General features: G+C 38.5%; 1 long non-coding RNA gene across 1 annotated transcript in view; it reads right to left on the minus strand.

Annotated features, from left to right (window-relative positions):
• LOC132825305 (uncharacterized) overlaps positions 1-20,207 on the minus strand; it is a 127,055-nt gene that overhangs the window by 11,396 nt on the left and 95,452 nt on the right. Inside the window, exon 2 of the long non-coding RNA XR_009645772.1 lies at positions 11,185-11,251. This is a non-coding gene — a long non-coding RNA (uncharacterized LOC132825305). The remainder of the gene's footprint in view (positions 1-11,184; positions 11,252-20,207) is intronic.

Here is a 20,207-nt window from a genome sequence, read left to right on the forward strand (position 1 = left end):
TACATTATAGAGATAACTGTGGTCTTGCCTGCTAACTGTAATTGATCAATGAACAGGCATTCTACTGACCAGACCTCACAGGATGAAGAACCCCAAAAGCACAAACACCATGACCCTTCCGCCAAACGCTGTGTGCCAATCAGAGTCTGGCAGTCATGCAATGCTCAGCAAGGGAGCAGCAACAGGTGAGTTGCCAATATATTCACCCGGGATTCAAGATTTCCAGGGAATCCAGGTTAAATGGTGAATGAAAGTTGATGTGATGGCCTATGAAGGGTGGAATTAGAGGATGGAGATAGGGTCAGCATCAAGCTTATGAGTGTAGTCTTCTGTGGGCTCCCCAGTGACTGTTTCTTATTCATTCAAGGGATGTGGGGATCTCAGACCGGGCCAGCGTTTACAGTCTACCCCGAGGTAACATTGAGAAGGTGGTGGGAATTGAAAAGTGTGGCACAGGAAAAGCACAGCAGATCACGCAGCATCCAAGGAGCAGGAGAGTCAACATTTCGGGCAGAAGCCCGTCATCTCCAGCATCTGCAGTCCTCACTTTCTCCTAACTGAGAAGGTGGTGATGAGCTGCCTTCATGATTCATTGCAATCCATTTGCGATTAGTGTAAATGAACAAGGACAGCTTCCAGGAGTTTTACCCAAGAACACTTAAAGAATGACAATACATTTCTCAGCCAGAATGGTGAGTGACCTGGAAGGAAACCTGAAAAGTGATGGTGTTTCCATATATCTACTGCCCTTTGTCATTCTAGTTGTTAATAGTCATACCTTTAAAAGGTGTTGTCCTCGGAAATTTGGTGAATTTCTGAAGTGCACCTTGTGGTTAGTATATGCTACACTGTTGTGCATCTGTGGGAAAGGGAGTGAATGTCTGTGGACATAACTGGATTGCTTTATTGACTGAATATTGACTATGTACAAAAAGTAATAAGCCCAGTAATAACACTGGAAATTATTTTAAACAATTACAAAACCATTAAGATAAATAGACATTTCTTTAATCTTTTCTTCAAACGAAGCTTACTGCTCTTATGACCTCACAGAACTAGCACTCAAACACATTACCATTCAAACACCACTTGAAAAAGAACTTTCATCCTTCACATCGTAATTCTGTTAAATTAGTCAAACAGCCATTCAGAAACCATGAACAAAAGCACAATCTGATTAAGTCCATAAAACTGTCAATCAAACAAATAACTCATTTCCCTTGACAGCTTCACTTTTATTCACTCATGGGACATGTACATTACTGATCGGGCCAGCATTTATTGCTCATCAGTAGTTGCCCTTGACAAGATCATGGTGCGCTGCCTTGTTCATTCATAACAGGTAGACCCACAATGCCATTGGGGAGGAAATTCCTAACTATGTCAACAATCATTGTTGAGATGATAAGTGGTTTGAATCTCAGCTAATCATTCATGATGTTTTATTTAACAGTTGTCACTGGAAAAGCTCTACTATTGAATAAATTGAGCCTTTGAAAATTTAAATATGAATCAATGTAATGATCTAAGCACGGATCATACATTGAAATGTGATATTTAATAAAATCCAATGGTTAAAATCTGGATAAAACACTTGAATGCTTCCAAGCATTTCATAATACTGATCAATTTAATACTCATTTACCTTTTAAGGATACTACATTGTCAACAATAATTGCATTAAAAACAAATTTAACTATTTCTTAAAAACATATCTAACAATGATAATTGAAGTTGGTAAAAATGTACAAATCACCTACAAAAACAATCTAACTCCAGAAAAGGATCCTTCATGTTTCATGAATTTATTAATTTGGCCTGGTTCACACAGACTCTGGAAACCCAGCTGCCTTCCTGAACACCTCAAACTCAGGTAAATTCAAATTAAGGTAGGCACTGAGAGCAAGGGCTCTCCTGATAAAGGGCATATGACTGATATGTCGACACTCTTGCTCCTTGGATGCTGCCTGTCCTGCTGTGCTTTTCCAGCACCATACATTTTGACTTTGATTCTCCAGCAACTTCAGTTCTCACTTTCTCTCACTGTGAGCAAGGACCAGAAAGGCATATTAGGGTCATGACCTACCATGTTTCCCAAGCCAAGTTAAATGGTAGCCAATGGAAATCAGCTTGCAACTTCAAATCTTCAAACCCATGTGGTCTCTTCACCTTCATTGTCAGCTACATAGTGTGGGTTTTTCCTGAGTCAACATCTATCCTTTGACTCAATAATTTAAATGTACGCATTAATTATTTACATTCTGGCACTCAGTATAACTTCTGAATTTCGTTTTATGCCACTGTATGGCATCATCTGCCAGCTGGCCAGATGAATTTGTAAACAACCATTTGGGCAAACTCAAAATTATGAGCATCCTTACAGCTAGAAAACTAAGGAGATATCAGTTTGATTTCAAACCAAGTTCAAATTGTTCTCAGAAGTTAGTTCTGCTGAATGCTATATGTGCCAGATCACATGATGCACCTGAGCAGAGGCATATTAGGATTTTATATGGAAATATTTTGCAACAATTGGACATAAACTGGACACAAATCAGTTTTAGATGACATTTCTCCTAGAAAATAGTCTATCTTGTGCTCCAGCAAATGCAACAATCTCATTCATTATTTAAATCAATGCCATCACTCATATTATTACAAATAGAATACTTTAATGCTTTCTGGGGTTTTATGTAACTGGTTGTTCTCTCTGCTTAGAAGTTAGTCCTGATCATTGAGGAATGAAGTCCCAATGCAATGCTGAAGTATTACTTTGGACTACAGGTGCCCTCCCGATTTAGGCACCCTATAAATCTTGCTTATATCTGTCTCCATTGTGCAAATGGCTCCCTTACCAAACTTTTGGAAGGAAATATTTGCTGAGCAGATTGCCTGCCAACTTATGTCTGCATAACATTTTAATGAAAGAAAGCCATTCAACTCCTTGAGTCTTCTGCCATCCCAACAAATCGTGGTCTATAATATGGAAGGTTTGACCACTTGTTTATTCATTACGCAATAGCAAATCAATTTAAATAACGTTTTCAATCAACTGATAAGCCATGTGGAGGCTAATTGCCTCACTTTTGATGTTGAACAGCAGCCTTTGATTTAACTTCTAAAGTGCCATTCTTCAAGAAAAATGTATTTGGGACATGTTGCTATTCCTTTTGAGCATATCACAGTGATTCCAATTTCTGGGCTTCATTAATATGTTGTTGGTCCATTCATTATGTAAAATGGACATGAAGGGCAGCTGTTAGGAGGTTAGATTGAGTGGCTCTACAGAATTATTATTAGCATTGCTTTTCCCTAAGCTTAAGAAATAATCTTATTGCTAATTCTAAATTCGAATGGAGACAACAATCGTAGAAGTTCCTATAAAATTATTAAGCATGTTGTTTGGATTCCAAGCAATTATAAGCAATGGATCTAATCAATATCAATAGCTTGGAAATGTGGTTCAGAATTCAGATTAACCAGACAGTTTCTTCTACCAGAGACAGATGTTTCATTTTGTTCCAGATACATATGGAACTGTCTACATACTAAAACTGACATTCATTTCCTACCAGCAATTTATTTGCATATAATCTTCCAACATTGACAGATCATTGTATATATTTGTAATTATGCACCACATACTTTTTCAGCCAATCAAATCTCTCCTTTATATACTATGTCATTGCATATGATTTCTTGAACTGTGATAATTCTTTGCAAGACTACCTACAATTAGTAACTCAAATGTCTTCAGACTTAACAGTAACTGGTTCAAGTTCACTATCTCATTTATTAGTAATGGTGATGAAGTGGTTATCCATTTTTCCCAGGAGCGGAGTAAAATTTAGGATCAAAATATTAATTGGTTTCATAAGATCTGGCACGTATAACAGTGAATCAATAGCTCTGATGGTAACTGTTGTGCACTCAGTTCCATATACAGAATGAGGTAATAAGGAGAACCAAGAATCATGAAATCTAGAGCATAGAGTCTGTGGTTATGCTACTTTCTGACAGGTAAACTCATTGGCCATCTACATCACATCATACCAATTATACATCTTATAAATAAACTTCTTCTGACTTCTGTCCAATGTTACTGTCTTTACTGGTAAAGTATTCAAAATGTCATCATTGGTATCTGTTGCTAGTCCACATTTGACACCAGACATTTCACAAAAAGCCATTATTTCAATCTAGCTTCCTTTGCATGACACAACAATTTAGATTCAACACCTGTATTAGACAAGATAAATTATGTTTTATCAGAGGACACTGGGTGATCCAACTGACTCGGGTTTGGTCGTTCCTGCTATGTTAGTACACCTTTCATTAATTTCAAGCTTTGTAAAAGGGTGAATCTCACTGTCTTATCGGCTTGTTTGGCATGCATTCAGGAAGTACAGCCTACGGAAAACAAACTGCATGATTCGGGTGGAGCACCTCGCAAGGTTAATTGTTTGCTACCTGTTGAAAACTGCAAATGGAACTGCACTGAAGAAGTTGGCTTTGCCCCATTTTTACAAACTGCTAAGCAGTTTTAAAATCATGTTGCTTTCACACAGCCTTCCTTCACTTTTGCAGAAGGGTTAGCTTGGTCAGCAGCAATGCACAGTTACAAAATTTTCAATATTCCAAACATCAGACAGGAAGAGTGTAGTTTGTATTAATTCAAATATCGCCACGAACAAAGGAAGAAGAAATTAGTCACCGTGTTATCTCTGTGGATGAAAAAAAATAGATGGTGCACACATTTATTTAGTGTGTTAATTACTTTTATTATCAGGGACAATAATATGACAAGATTCATACAAACTGTAAAATATGCCTTGAGGGAGTCATGTCCAATTTACAGTAATGTTTTAGATGCCTACCGAGAGACATTCAAATAAAATGGGAATGAACGGTAGAGTGATAGATGACGTGAAAGGGTGGAAACTAGACCAAAGGAGTGTACCTACAGTACAAGATGAATATCGTTGGAAAGTGTGGAATGGACAGATGCATCAACTGGGTTTATTTGGAACAGGCATATCTTATTTGGATTTGTATGAATGTTTAGATCATAAAGAAGCATGTGTGACTAGCCATGTTTTTCACTCAGAAGCAAGATTAAAATAGATGAGATAATAAACAAGGAAAATGAAAAAGCAAAGAGTAACCATTTGTTTAGCAAATGGATAATTGGGTGCTTTCATCCTTTACTCGAATGCAAGGATTTCTAATGCAAGCTGATGTCATGCATATGAAGCTATAGATGTTTGATGGCTCTTTCACCTTGACCATTAGTATTCTAAGGGTGCTAGTGAACAAATGCAATACCTAAATTCCTCTGCAGTCTGGTGTTTACTAATGCCAGCAGAAATGGTTGAAGTGGATACATTAACAACTTTTAAAAGGCATTTCAGCAAATACATGGGTAGGAAAGGTTTAGAAGGATATGGGCAAAGTACAGGGAAATGGGGTTAATGTGAATGGACATTTTGGTCGGAAGGGACCAGTCTGGTGCAAAGGGCCTGTCTCTGAGCTGTGGACTGTATGACTGTAATTCGGATGCCTTGATATGCAAATATTAGTATTGTACTTGTAAGAGAGGTCTTTGGTTTTCTTGGATAGAATCAAAGCCCAATGTTTTATATATCTACTTCATATGCAACTGTAAAGAAATGAGTTGTTTTTGTAACAAGGTATCTATGCAAAGAGATGTTTTGATGAATAAAGCATATTTTTGAAATAAAATTTAAAAAACAAAATTTAATTCTAATGCCTCTACTGCAAGAATATCTTTTTAGGAACAATTACTTGACTTTCTACTGTTTTGTAACTATGTCCTAGTTTTATACATCTTTTGAAAGTGACCTTCAGTTTTACAGTTTAAACATTGTTTTGTAATAGCTGGGCGTGTCTGGTTTCTTTGAAGCTTTGTTGTCCCACAGTCAGCTACCTACTCTTTGTATCTACTGTCGAACTTATTCTTTGTTAGCTTGTGAATGAGGATTTTTATACCTTCCAGTTTGAATGGATTCTGATGCTCTCCTGTGATAATGTTATCCTTCCCCTCTCAGGTTTTCTCTGTGAGTCTTTCACCACAATCTGATTAGTTTAAGGATAAGGTGAATGTGAGTACTGCAGATGCTGGAGATTAGAGTCAAGATTAGAGTGGTGCTGGAAAAGCACAGCAGGTCAGGCAGCATCCGAGGAGCAGGAAAATCAACGTTTCAGGCAAAAGCCATTCATCAGGAAGGGCTTTTGCCTGAAACATTGATTTTCCTGCTCCTCAGATGCTGCCTGACCTGCTGTGCTTTTCCAGCACCACTCTCATCTTAATCTTAGTTTAAAGATAAATCTCCTTTGGACTTTTAAAGCTAATATAGTCTCTTCAGTAAATCCAATAACAACTCTGTTACTCATACATTGGATTTTTAAAGTTCTATAGTCATAATTTTAGATAAATCTGTACAAATTATTAATGAACTTATTTATGGATTCCCATGGATGTGAACTTTTCCATTAAATTGTGCACTTGCAATAATTTTACTTGTTCTCAAGTTAAAGTAACTGTCAAAAGCTTGTTGAAATTCATCAAATGTGAGATAGCTAATCTAAGCAGTGGGCCTGTTTCCTAAAACACAACCTCTAGGTAACTCTCCCCCTCCCTGATGTGACGCAGTGTTTGAATCTTAGACTCCATCTCATCAACTCTGAGTCAGAATTCCACAAGCAACTGACACTTTCTACAGATGTGGTCTCCATGACCCCCATTGGGGTCCACCAGCTCCCATATAAGTAGGTACAACACATCGCCTGGCTCTGTATCTTGACTTTATTCACTTATTTCTTAATTTGATTTTTAAACAGATTCTAGTGGTCTGCTAGTTGGTAGCTTGCATGTATTTCCCCTATTTACTTTCAATTTGAAAGTAACCCATAATCATAAAATCAGTAGCTGTTACCAACCAATGAATTTCTGATTTACATGTGATATTACTGTATTGTGCTAGGCCCTTGAACCGAGGCTTTGATTTATCCTGTTTAAAAAACCTTACACAATATGAGCCAAAAAAAGCAAGCATAAGGCATCTCTTCCCTTCTGCACTGAATTCCCATGCTGCCCGCAAATTCCCAACTATGTCCACACTCGGGCTGTGTCTCACTCTGCACGTGATCTTTCCTTCCTGACTGTGTGACCCTTACTCATCTTCAGGAATGATTGGAAGCTGCTGAATTGCATTCCCAGTTTTCCTCCACTCAAAATCGATTTAACCCTGTTTGTTTACTTTTTTGTTTGTGTGTGTAAGGAAGAGTTTTAAAATGAAATTAAAGGTTTAATTTCGTATTATGTGCCGATGGTTTATAAATTGTGTCTCGCAAATTTGATTGAGTTTTTTGAGAATGTAACCAAAAAGATTGATATGGGGAGAACAGTAGACACTGTCTAATGGACTTAAGTAAAGCCTTTGACAAGGCTTCGCATAGCAGAGTGATTAGTAAAGCTAAGTCACATGGGATTCAGGGTGAGCTTGTTAATTGGATACAAAATTGGCTTGATGGTAGGAGACAGAGGGTGGTGGTGGAGGGCTGCTTTTCAGACTGGAGGCCTAGAACTAGTGGTGTTCCTCAGGAATTCGGGCTGTGTCCCCTGTTGTTTGCAATTTATGTCAGCAATTTGGATAAGAATTTAGGATGAATGGTTAGTAAGTTTGTGATGATACCAAAATTAGCCGACAGTGAAAAAGGTTATCTAAGATTACAAGCAAATCTTGATCATTTGGACCAATGGGCTGAAGAGTGGTGGATGGGGTTTAATTTTGATAAATGTGGGGTAAGTATAAAAGAAACAAAGGTAGGACTTGTAGAGTTTATGGTAGTGTTGTCAAACAGAGAGACCGAGGAATTCAAGTACATAGTTCTTTGAAAATTGTACCGCAGGTAGACAGGGTGGTTAAGAAGGAGTTCAGTATGTTTGCCTTCATTGCTCAGATCATTGAGTATTGGAGTTAGGATGTCATGTTGAGTTTGTACAGGATATTGACGAGGCCACTTTTGCAGGACTGTGTACAGTTCTGGTCACCCTGTTATAGGAAGGATATTATTAAATTGGAGAGGGTTTGGGAAAGTTTTATCAGGATATTGCAGGGAATGATGTTCAAAGATGAGGCTGGATAGGCTGGGACATTTTTTCCACTGGAGCATAGGAGATTGTCCTAATAAAGGTTTGTAAAATCATGAAGGGCATAGAAGATGAATAGCAAAAGTCGTTTCCCCAGGGTGGGGCATTCAAAACTACGAGTATATTTTTAAGGCGAAAGGAAAAAAAATTAAAAGGGACCTGAGGGATACAATTTTTTCAGAGAGAGGGTGATTCAGAAGTGGAATGAACTATTAGAGAAAGTGGTGGATGCAGGTACAGTTACAATATTTAAAAGACATTTGGAAGGTAGGTGAATAGGAAAGGTTTAGAGGGATATGGGCCAAATTCAGGCAAGTGGAACTGGTTTAGTTTGGAAAACTAGGTTGGCATGGACTAGTTGAACCAAAGGGTCTGGCTTTGTGATCTCTGACTCGATTAGAGTATCCGTGTTTTATTTTGTGGTTTATTTCAATGCAGCTGTCTTATCGGGGATAATTTGGAAGCAATTTTGGATCTTAAGAACTGTTTTAATCTGCAGTTGAGCAAAATTGTTTGGATTTTCTTCTCCTAATGCCTTACATTCTTGCAATTCAGCAAAACTAACTGAGGACTTTCTCATGTCTTTGCAGTCGAAATGGTAAGTTCCTGTCTTGTGTAAGCCAAAATGGAGGTTTACTGCATGAACATGGAAAAATGGATGATTTTCTACATTTCACAGCCTATTAAACAATACCCATCCTTTTCATGACTTGTCCAAAAAAGCTGGTGCATGCAGACTTACTAAATCTTTCTCACCTGAACTCTAGTTTAAATTATGGATTTCCAGTTGTTAACATGGCTTCAGTAGTCATCCTACTTTCTTTTTCTGTCCATTTTAGTTTTAAAATTGCCTTAATTCTGGCTTATTTCTGTTATGAGCTGCAGGCACTACCTTGCAATTTTTAGATCTCAGCCTGCTCTGCGGCATTAATTTAATGTTTTCCTTCTTGGTCAAAAGGGAATTTTAAGTTTTCTCACGGATCTCCAATAGCTGTTCACTTCCGAGCTGAATACTTAATTGGGTTGTTTCGTTGAGATTCTCACTTTCCTACAAATCTGTAATTGTCAGGTGCAACTAGCTTCCAGATTACATTGTTTCTACACTTCTTCCCAATTCTCAAGTAAAAAGCTTTCCCATTAAGTTGTGTTCTCCCTTGTTGATCTTTCCGTGTGATTCTGTGCAGTCTGTTGCACTGTTCAGCTGCTGCAATGACTGACTGGCTGTGTGAATAGCTCTTAAAGCTATAAACTCTTTAAAGCTGTAAATGATCGATGCTGCTCTTGTGTCCACTGGAACTCTCACCAATGTCCCTCATTGTATGGTGGACATATATTGATTTACAATCCCCACCGTTGATGACCATCTTGTGAGTTCTACGATGCCAAGCATTGTTGACTCATTGTAGTGGTTGTTGGCTGTGAGCAAGTGAATGTTTAGGGAGAGGGACTGCTGTCCCATCCACAATGATGTTTATTGCATGATAGCAATCAAGGTCAAGTTACGTTTGCAAGATAAACATTGTTAGTCAGAAGACTGAGGCCAGAGATGGGGGTCTTCAACCCACAAGATTGTTCTATGGATATTTGGGGAGAGGGGCATGTTCTGCATGATCCCAGACAAACTTAGACAGGGCCTCAAAAGGCATGAGTCAGATCCATTGTGGGGTTGGAGCCAGAATTTGAGCAATTGAAGATATGAAACTCTAACTATTCTGTCCGCTGCCTTGTCCCGTTAAATCTTGGAGCGTGTTTTTAAGTGGGTATGGTCTAACCAGCTGAAGCTGATGCCTGAATGGTGAGATCAAATATGTGCTCTGTCAATCTTGAAATTCTAGGAAACACTCCCCACCCCACTCCACGCTCATCCACCTGCCCCTGCTCTCACTGGCACTGCCTCCACCACTGTCACAGGCTTCTCACTTTCCCAACCAATTAGTTCCTTCTGTCCAGCACATAGCTTCCCGTCCCACAGACTCTCATTCCCTTCTCCCTCCCTTTGCTCTTACAGGGCTTTTCTCACTCCACACTCCCTCTCATTGGGTTTGGGGTCATGGCTAGTGGGGGTTGAACAGGAATCTGTCTGCGATCATCAGATTGGATGAAGCTTAACGCACTCTCCATCATGAACCCTTTCAGAAACATTATTGTATACAACAATCAGAAAGGATTTTAGCATCAAGGAGCCTTATGTCGTGCAAGAAGATGATGAGTGATGTCACATGAGTGGCCAAATTCAGATAGCACATCATCCACAACCTGCAATATCTGCCTCTGTTAATGTCCAGTTCACCACATGGAACATTTCAGCAAAGCTAAAGTAAATAACCCAGCACCTAATTGTAAATAGCTGCTGATCTCTTTAGGTATTAGTTGGTGGAGGGATTTTCTCATATCATTGAGTATATGGTCAGCTGCAGGAGGATAAGGGAAGATAGAGGATGGAGAGGACTTCCATAATTACAGCCATGGTGCCAAATCAACATGGTGTACTAATTATCAATCATAATCTGTCTACACTGCATGCTGTCAGTAGGTGTTAACTATATGTGAGAACATCACTAACTCCTTTTTCAAACTCACACATTTTGCTTTAGAAGTATGCAATACTTCCACAGTTCAAATAACAGGTACTATTGAACCCAATTTTACCCAAACCCCCACCCATGAATCTGAACTTTTTCACCTTTTCCTTGATTATCTCTTGTCTGCACTTCAATCTCTGACATTTCTTCCTTCATTCAATTTGCATCAATTTAACATTGTAGGGGGAAAATTGAATTTTTATTTTTATGTTGACAGACATGTTATCTGTAAATCATTGTTCTGTTGCATTAACTGAACTGATTTGGGCTTTCTGATGGATCCCTCAATTTCTTTTCTATGTCATCTGTCCTCAACTATTTGCGACTAGAAATCCCTTGTCTATCACTTTTCAGATTGTGAATTCTTTTTTCCTGCTGAAACTTTTCTTCAATTTTCCTTTTCTCCTTTCTCCAAAATTCATCTCTTACCTCCTTTCCAGTAATAATATGTTCAGAATGAACCATTTTCTCTGAATTGCGCTAGGCCGAAGTCTTGCTGTGGAGAAATGAAGAGAATTGGAAATGTGGGTCTCTAAGGCAAAAAGGCAACACTTCAGATTAATAATGTTCTAAAAATGCGAATAGAATTTTTGGTTTTATTCAAGTGAAAAATATTAAGTCAAGATGCGGAACATATATGAAGACTTGGCTCAGGATAATAATGTTGTTGCCCCTTAACTTAACTCACAGACAGATCAGAAAGTGGAGTTAGCTTTATAATGATTCAAATTTATTTATGAGGCTGCTACGTGCTTCAGGCAGGATGGTTAGGTGTCAGGAATAATACCCCCTTAAAATCTAAGCTGCAATAAAAGCTGCAGGAACTATATGGGAAGAACAGGCTGTTATTCTCCACCTACAAGTGTTTAATTTATGACCATATATGCTGGTAAAATGTTGAAAGATCACCCTTGAAGATTCTTATGTCTTTCCTATCTCCAATACCAGCTTTGTGGCTCCTCAATTTTATACCGTCATGTATTCAGATTAGGATTTGGAAACCAAAGCTAAATAAACTGTTCAAGGTGTGGTCAGGGTTATGTACATTTTTAAGAAGAAACCTGCTGACAAATATTCAAATGACTTAAGAAAATAATTTAGCATTCTGTACGTATTGTGATCCCGCTTTAATTTAAATTGCTGACAACTGTCTTTTAGGAAGAACAAATCATCATCTCGATAAATTGTCAGAATTAATATTAAAATTTTAGCCAGGAAATTAATCCATACACTATACCCTGACATTAACTGCCAACTCTACTATCAGAAAAATACAGATGTTTATTGCATAGAAGGAGGAATTTCGGCCAATATCTCAGTCCTGTTTCTTTAGTAGGTTGATCCCAAAACTCATCTCACTGCTCATCCCTCCCTCTTACATCTTTCTTATCTTCAAATATTTATCCAATTTTAATATATGCATACTTCAATTTTTCCCTACGCTTAAGAATTTCATGCTGCGAAACTCTGTGTAAGATTTTTCTGACAATCTATCTCATCAGTATCTTTTGAAATGGATGCCTCGTTGACATTTATTCCCAACCAGAGAAAATATACTTTCCTATTCAAACTAGCCAAACACTACACAATATTTAATTTCCCTTTAAATATCCTCTAAGCCTTCTCTGTATCAGTGGGAGTAGTCTCCATCACTGAAGTTTCTCCATCACTGTTTCCATCTCTGGTGGTTCTAAATCTGGTTGTTCTGGCTGTAATGACTAACAAGTACTGTATATATGTTATGTATTTATACAGCTTTAGTATGATGCTTGATTTATATGGGATTATCGAGGAGCATTATACTTATTTAAATCAATAAGCATTATCACAGGCATTACACTCATGCTGACTTAAAAAACTAATTCAAAATCATTGGCTTATAAATCTTTGCTTTATCAGCAAAACTTTATTTTTAATTTTCACTTCTGGGAACAGACCTCATAGGGTGAGCACTGGATATGGACCTCATTGGCAAGGCCAGCATTTATTGCACATGCTGAATTCCTTTAGAAAAGGTGGTGCAGAGCTGCTGCAGTACTTTTGGTGCTGGAATATCTGCAATGCTCAGGCCAACAGAAAACTAATATTTTGAGAAGGGAATGAATTCAAGTACTGTGCCCTGCTCTGTTAGTCTGCCTTATTTGGTCATCTGCAAATAGATAAAGAGCTGAGAAATGCTTTAGGCATTATTAACCAAGCGAACTCTCTGTTTGCTGGTCACTATTCTGGCCATCCCCATAGCTCATCAATACCATGAATATGTACCTAAGAGCAGCTCAGTGTGGACCCATGATAATAGACAGTTCACAGTGAGGCATGACAGAGCCAACAAAAGTACACAAATTTGCCTCACTTTACGGCTCATAAATAAAACAAATACTTTTTACTGAGTCAAAATGTGTGTTGGACATTTAATGATATTGACACAGGGAACAAAACAGCCAGAATGACTACATTTTACACATAATGTATTACAGCGAGGAGAACCAATCACTTGTTAATGAATATTCCAATATTGGAGGATGGGTTTTAGCATGACACAGCTGTAGCAGCTTCAGTTTTGTAAGCAAAATTTTGAAAGGTGTCATTTTAAAATGCAAGGAGAGGATACTGTATTTGAATTTTGACGAAAATGATAATTAAATACATGTAAATTATACTGCCAAAACTTATTAAATCGAAAACCCGGACAGAAATGAAATAATTCCGTTTACTAGTTCATTCCTTTAAAGCAAAACACATCAGTACTAATTCAAATACAGTAGAAACCAACTCTCAGAAAATGTTTATAATGAAAGAATTATTCATTAAACTCAGCTCTGCTTAGAACAATTTTACCAATGAACCTGTGAGTTTTTAAATTAGAAAAGTGATTAGACTTCTTTAGCATGTGCAGTGACAAATACTTGCAATAATGAGAGACAATAAAAACATCACACCACATTACAAGTAACGAATCTACAAACAAAAAGTACCAGCTTGTTTAATGAGATTTTAGTTTTGATTTTCATGCCCTATTCTGCAGTCATAAAAGGCAAGGTTATTATATTCACAAAGTATGCTTATAAATAAAACTTGAAGGAAACTGAACAAACCAACAAGTATGCCCAAATTATTCAGGCAGAATAAAATGAAGCTTGGCATGAAAGATAAGAGAACCCATAATAGAAACAAAGTAAAACTGATTAAAATTTTAAGATAAAATGTCAAGTAAAATCATGTCTCTATTGCTGAGTTTCTTTCCGATATTTCCTCTGACTGGTACAGATGCTCACAGAATAGAAAATTAACATGATTAGCAGAAGGTGCCGAGACGCATTTCTTGATGTGTCAGTAGCCCTTAGTACCTGCAGCTATCAGGCCAGTTTACATGAGGGACAGGTACAAATCACAGCCAATTTATTTCTCTCTGCTGACAAACGAGACTTTGGGCTGAATGCTGCAGGGAGCATAATTCACGAGCCACCTGCCCTCCCCCTCACCCTGAGAGGAAATGTTGGATGCCAGCCAACCGATGTTAAACAAGGCCACTCCGAGGAGAAACATTGCCAATGGCCTTGTGCTGCCACCTGTGTGGAATAAAGTCCCACCCTCGAGAATCACCAGCCAATCAGATCAGTTGTAGCAGTCTCGGCCATGCTAAAACTCAATAGGGGGCACTGCTGGGATTGCAGCAAGGCCTTGAACTAAAGAAAGCCATTGTGTCTGAACTTATAGGGTAAGAGCTGGCTTGTATAGGGTAAATGATCAGTGTACTTCTAAGAAGTGGTTAGGTTTTTGAGAATGGGTGACATCCAGGAGGGTTGCTGCAATGTGCACAGAACAGGACATTTCCTGGAGGACCTACTCCTAACTCCTTCCCACATTTTAAACAGGTTGGCTAAAACATTAGGCTAAGCAGAAGTGAGTACTGCAGATGCTGGAGATTAGAGTCAAGAATAGTGTTGTGCTGGAAAAGCACAGCAGGTCAAGCAGCATCTGAGGAGCAGAAAAATCCACATTTCGGGCAAAAACGCATTCCTGATGAAGGGCTTTTGCTTGAAGCATTGGTTTTCCTACTCTTTGGATGCTGCCTGATCTGTTGTGCTTTTTTCACACCACTCTAATTCTAAAACATTAGGCTTTCCACTCCTATACCACTGACCATTCTAACTACATTATTGCAATGGCAGCACTATATGCCAATCAAATGACTTGTCAACGAACGCAATTACCCATTTATTTTTAAATTGTGGGAAGGTGCCCACTTAGTCAAAATTTGAACCTCCCCCCTCTCGCTGATCCTACTGCATTCAGTATGAATTCAGCCATGACACTTATGACAGAGGAGGACTTGAACTTGTATGACTCACACAGGATCTTTGGAAGTTGTACAAATAGTGGTTTGCACTCAGCGAGTTCTGACCTTTTATAACCACATTGCTGATAACTTCAACATTATTCATGTAGGCAGGATCAATTTGCAAGCACCAATGTCTGAGCCCCAAGCACCCTCGTACTGAAGATGTATCAAAAAGGTGAGGCAATGATTGCAAATCTAATGTAGCTGTAAATTCCAAATGACTGCTTCATGTTTTGGTGATGACTATGTTGTCTGAGTTGATTCCCCGTCTTAGTCTGTCACACAAGGAAGAACACCAGGTAAAAGGTTTGAATATTCCTTTCAGGCAACATCTTGGCATCCCTGGTTGGGAATTGCCTCTGCTGTACCCACCACTGTTGGTTGACGGAGCAACAGAAGAGATGCCCATTTTTGGACAATATGGTGAACGCACTGACACTTTCACTGCCTGACCTGGGCCCTGTTCCAGCTTTGTATCTAATAGGACTTCATCTCTAGAGAAGGGAAAGTGATGGCTGACAAAACAAATCATGCGAGACATCATCAATACTGTTACCTGTGAAATATTCCATACAGATTCCTCAACCAATTTATGACTCAAAGCACATTTACCCAGGTGCTCTTACTAAATAAATCAAACAAAGGACTGCAGTTCAAATGTAGTTTTATTAAAATTCTCACAAGTTAAACAAAACAACTCTAACAGAAGTTACGTTAATGTTTCCCAAGCTAGGTCGAAAAAGACATATACTTGAGAACATTGCGGACAAACTTTGGGAAGACAACACTGGAGATAGTGCTCAGGGCCTTTGGCATGGTAGTGGGTAATGATGGTGGTGCCAAACACAGGGTGGTGGTAGACATTCGAGTGCTTGACCTTGTCCTGAGAGGTCAAGACCAGGGGTGGCTCAAGTGGTTAGCTCATGATCCGCAGCTTGGTGAAGGGACAGAGCCAATACCATTGGCCCCTCCAGGTCAGAACTGTTCAACTTGATTTTGGCTGAGGTCACTAACGTGGATTTCACCCCTACTTTGCTATGTTAATGATTGGCGGAAGATGAGTATTTGTTAAACCCTCCGACATCAAACGCAGAATGAATCAGCTTAACAAACAGTTTTTTTTTGTACAATCCCAATATTCAATAGCAGAGCCTGATCTGTAGTTCTTTCACATTCTCCTTGCCATTGGTGAAGGCCTTGCTCCAAGGAACCACGCAGGTAATTGGTGTACAGTGACCATCCCATATTAAAGTCCATCACAGGCAGCTTCCATCCTAAGCCCCTACCCACCTAAATGAACTTCAGGATCTGAAACATCAGGAACCTTAATGACCCAAAAATCTGGCCTGAGCTTCTGTGAAGATCCAAAGAGCACACATTGGACCCTGGTAACCTTGCTGGAGATTCTAGTTTAAGGTAGTTGGAATTTTTCTCAGGAAAATCTGAGGAACCATAACCTCCTCCATGATAATCCTTAACATTGGGGCCCTGCAAGCTTCAAGTCTCCATTTGAAACATCAACAGCTCCCTTAATAATACTCTCTCATCTGCAATGAGCCGCATTGCTGAAGAAATCCTCATCAGACACGACGTTAATCAAAAATCAGCAGATTATCAGTCAGATTTTGATGCTTATTTCAGTTGTGCGATCTTTGTTATTAAGCATGATTAGACCATCCTGGGTTCCTAGCAACCAATGGTTTCTGTTCACTCCATCAAGAATTTATATTGTGATGCCAATTCTTCTAAGGATGTGACATTGATGGCTTAGCTCTTTGAATACTTGCTGATTATTGAATTTGCCCCTTGCGCTAATTACAAACACATGGTCGAGTGTGTGAGGTAAACCAGGGCAAAGTATGACACGAGGTAGTGATTCAATGCAAAACCCAAGGTTCAGTCCAATTCTATCAGTGAGCTAGGACCAAAGGCATCTGCCCTATCAAACAAAAAGCTCACCAAGAGCTTGATATTTGGCTTTGCTGGCATTGTGAGGCAAAGAAGTATTCCAATGAGACAATTGTGAAGCAATGGTGTCCGATGGGACACAGACAGATTTGACCACCTTCAGCAATTTTGCAGTGCACAATTGCCTCTTAAATGTAAATCAGATAGATCACCTCGAGAACAACGGAGAAACTAGCTACTTGAACAAGAAGAAAATGATGTTGTGATATGTAAATAAATTCTAGATTTCAAAATAGATGCAGGTGAAGTTTGATAACTTTTATGAATGGCTTTCTTTTTAAATAAAATCCAGGTCAGAGTTCCTCTGGAACAGGTATGCAAGTCCAGCATGTCTCAGAGAGCAGGTGACTGCAAATTGTTCTGGTCTTTATGCTTTTAGATTTACGACATGATGTAGAGGTGCTGGTGTTGGACTGGGTGGACAAAGTTAAAACTCACACGACAGTAGATTATAGTCCAAAAGGTTTATTTGTCTGGTAGAGTAAATGCATGACTAATAGTTTTGTCTCCAGTGCAGAAAAATCTAGGATCAGTAAGTATTTTACAAAATCAATGAGAAGCAATCTTTTCAGGTGAGCTCAGAAGAAGTTTCTCTTCTAGAGGAATTTGGGGATTAAGAAAAGTTTAGTTTGTGAAACTTCCAAGCAGGAGAGTTTACTTAGATATTGACAGATTATTAGAACTGAAAAAAATTTAGGGCCTCGGTGTTACGAGAAGATCACATCAACAGATTTGGAAAGGACCCAATGAATTATTTCCCTATTTCATGGTAAGGAAATTAACAGGAGTCAGTTAACTAAAACTTGAGAGATGATTAAGGTAGGGGAGTAAGTTGTTAAGATTTACGTCCCAGTAATGGATAATGTCAGGAGAGAGATTGAAACTTTGGTTTGCTGTGTGTTCTTGATGTTGCTACCTATCTGCTATGTTTAGATAGACTGATTTGTTTATGTTTGGGTTCAATAATTGGTAATGAACTTTAGTTAAAGAAAATCTGCAGCCATGTTTGAACATGTCTTGTTACTGTCTATCATGTTAATTGACAAAACCAAAAAAATTGATCTTATCTGATTTCCCCAGAGGTACAATAACATCAATAACATAGAGCTGTGGCCGCTGAAGGTCTGAAAACAGTTTGCAGTGGTACTATCAACTGGGATCATAACAGTTTGGAAATTGTCCACTTTCTTAATTAAGTGGATATTCTTGGCTCCACAACTGAAGATGATGATTTGGATTAAGGTTATGGATTAGTAACCTTGTAAGTCAAGAAAATCAGTACTAAATGTTCCTCTTGATTCAGTAGCAACTATCACTGTGCTGGTTTGACAGTTTAGAATGGCTTCACATTGCATATCATTGGCCATCAAAAGTGAAGATTCAGAGTCTGGGAGATCTTACCAATTCTGTTAAAGATTGTTTTGAAGCAAGATCTACCGACAATGATTAAAGTCATTAAGGAACCTACTTAAATCTTACAGAATCACAACAAATACTTGTTATTTTGGCCAGCATAGGTCAAAATAAGTCTTCTACAAAGACGACAAGATGTTCCAGCCCTACTGAAGATGTTCCATGAAGGGGAAATGATTGCATTCGGTTCTGTGAGGAATCCTCATGTCAAGATGTTGATTACACTTCATTCTGTGAAGAACCATGTCAGTCTTTCCAAGAACGTAAACTTTTATTTCAGAACATTGGGAGACAACGTGTGAAGATTTCCCACTGCTGTCTCTGCTTATTGAAATTTCACAACAAGCAGACTGAATAACATTTGGTGAAAAGCTTTCTCAGTCTTTCCAAGAATTTGAGCAGCATTATGATTGTTTTTCCAATTGTTTTGGAAGAGGATGAGCTTTTGTATTCTTCAGAGATTCCTAACCAGAAGAAACATCCAAGGGATGAAGCTGATAACTTGCTACTATTGGGTCCAGTCTTGTCATTTCACAAAGAATATTCTGTAGTATCTGACTCTCATTCTTGATGTAGTTTATATAGATCCCTCTGATACTTTCCAGATGAGAGTGAGTAGATTTCTTCAGTTACTCCTGTACAGTTTATGTGACCAGCAATGTTAATGAAGAAGCAATATGTGTGTCTATTGAAGATGGGATGGAAGCCCTGGCAGTTTATTTTTTACAAGGTGGTCACAAAGATCTTTTGACCGTTAGCCAACAGAATGCCCACAATGTGTTTGTTCAAGGGCACAGTGGAAAAGAAGTTCTGCACCAGCAAGAACATCCTTCAGCAATCTTGAATTCTGAGAATGATGTTTTACTTTTATATGAGAGGCCAAAAACCTCATTATCGTCATCTGGTATTCCGGAGACACTCTCCGGTATGACAGTAGTCAATACTGAATATCCTTTCATCTTGTCATTTCATCCACAATGTTTTGCAGTAGCTTCAGATGTAGTCACAACAGCCCTGACTGCAAATCCTCCAGAGCAAACCATGAAGAGGTCTTCATTGATTATTTGCTGTTCTTATGAAACTCCTTTGAAGAAGTGAATCTATATTCAGCAGTTTTCCCAATGATTCACATCCCTGTTCCTCTCTTCAGCCTGCACTAGAGAATAATATGCAATAACCTCACGATGTCATTACTCTGTTACTACAGTTGAATGATGATATACATTGGGTTTTCTTCAATAGTGTAACTTTATCTTTCATTGTCTGATATTCTTTTAACCAGAAGGCATCATAAAAGAGATAAAATAATTTGGAGTCCAGTCAAGCAGAAGTGTAGCCTCTCAATAGGCAACCACTCTTTATCACCCGAACATAACAGTCCACTAGCCACCAGTCCTTACACTACTATGAGATTAGGGATAATGTTACTAATCCTACACTTTTCATTTCAGCTGTTAAAGGTTTTTATCAGGGCCATTGCTCTTCTGCCCATTCCAAATGATCAGATCACATGGAATTGTGAGATATCCACTTCAATCTGTAAGCAACAGCCTTTTGAAAATGGAGCTGAAAATGCAAGCAGTTATAAAGTAAATATTTTTATTTAAATGTTCATGAGTAATGTTGGAAACTGCAAAAGTGTATGTGGCAAAATGTAGAGATAGGTTTGAATAAATTTACTGGTGTGCCTTGAGATAGGCTATGATGGAATTGTGACCTGAGTGGTCAT

Source organism: Hemiscyllium ocellatum, chromosome 20 (assembly GCF_020745735.1).
Source record: "Hemiscyllium ocellatum isolate sHemOce1 chromosome 20, sHemOce1.pat.X.cur, whole genome shotgun sequence".
NCBI classification, from domain to species: domain Eukaryota; kingdom Metazoa; phylum Chordata; class Chondrichthyes; order Orectolobiformes; family Hemiscylliidae; genus Hemiscyllium; species Hemiscyllium ocellatum.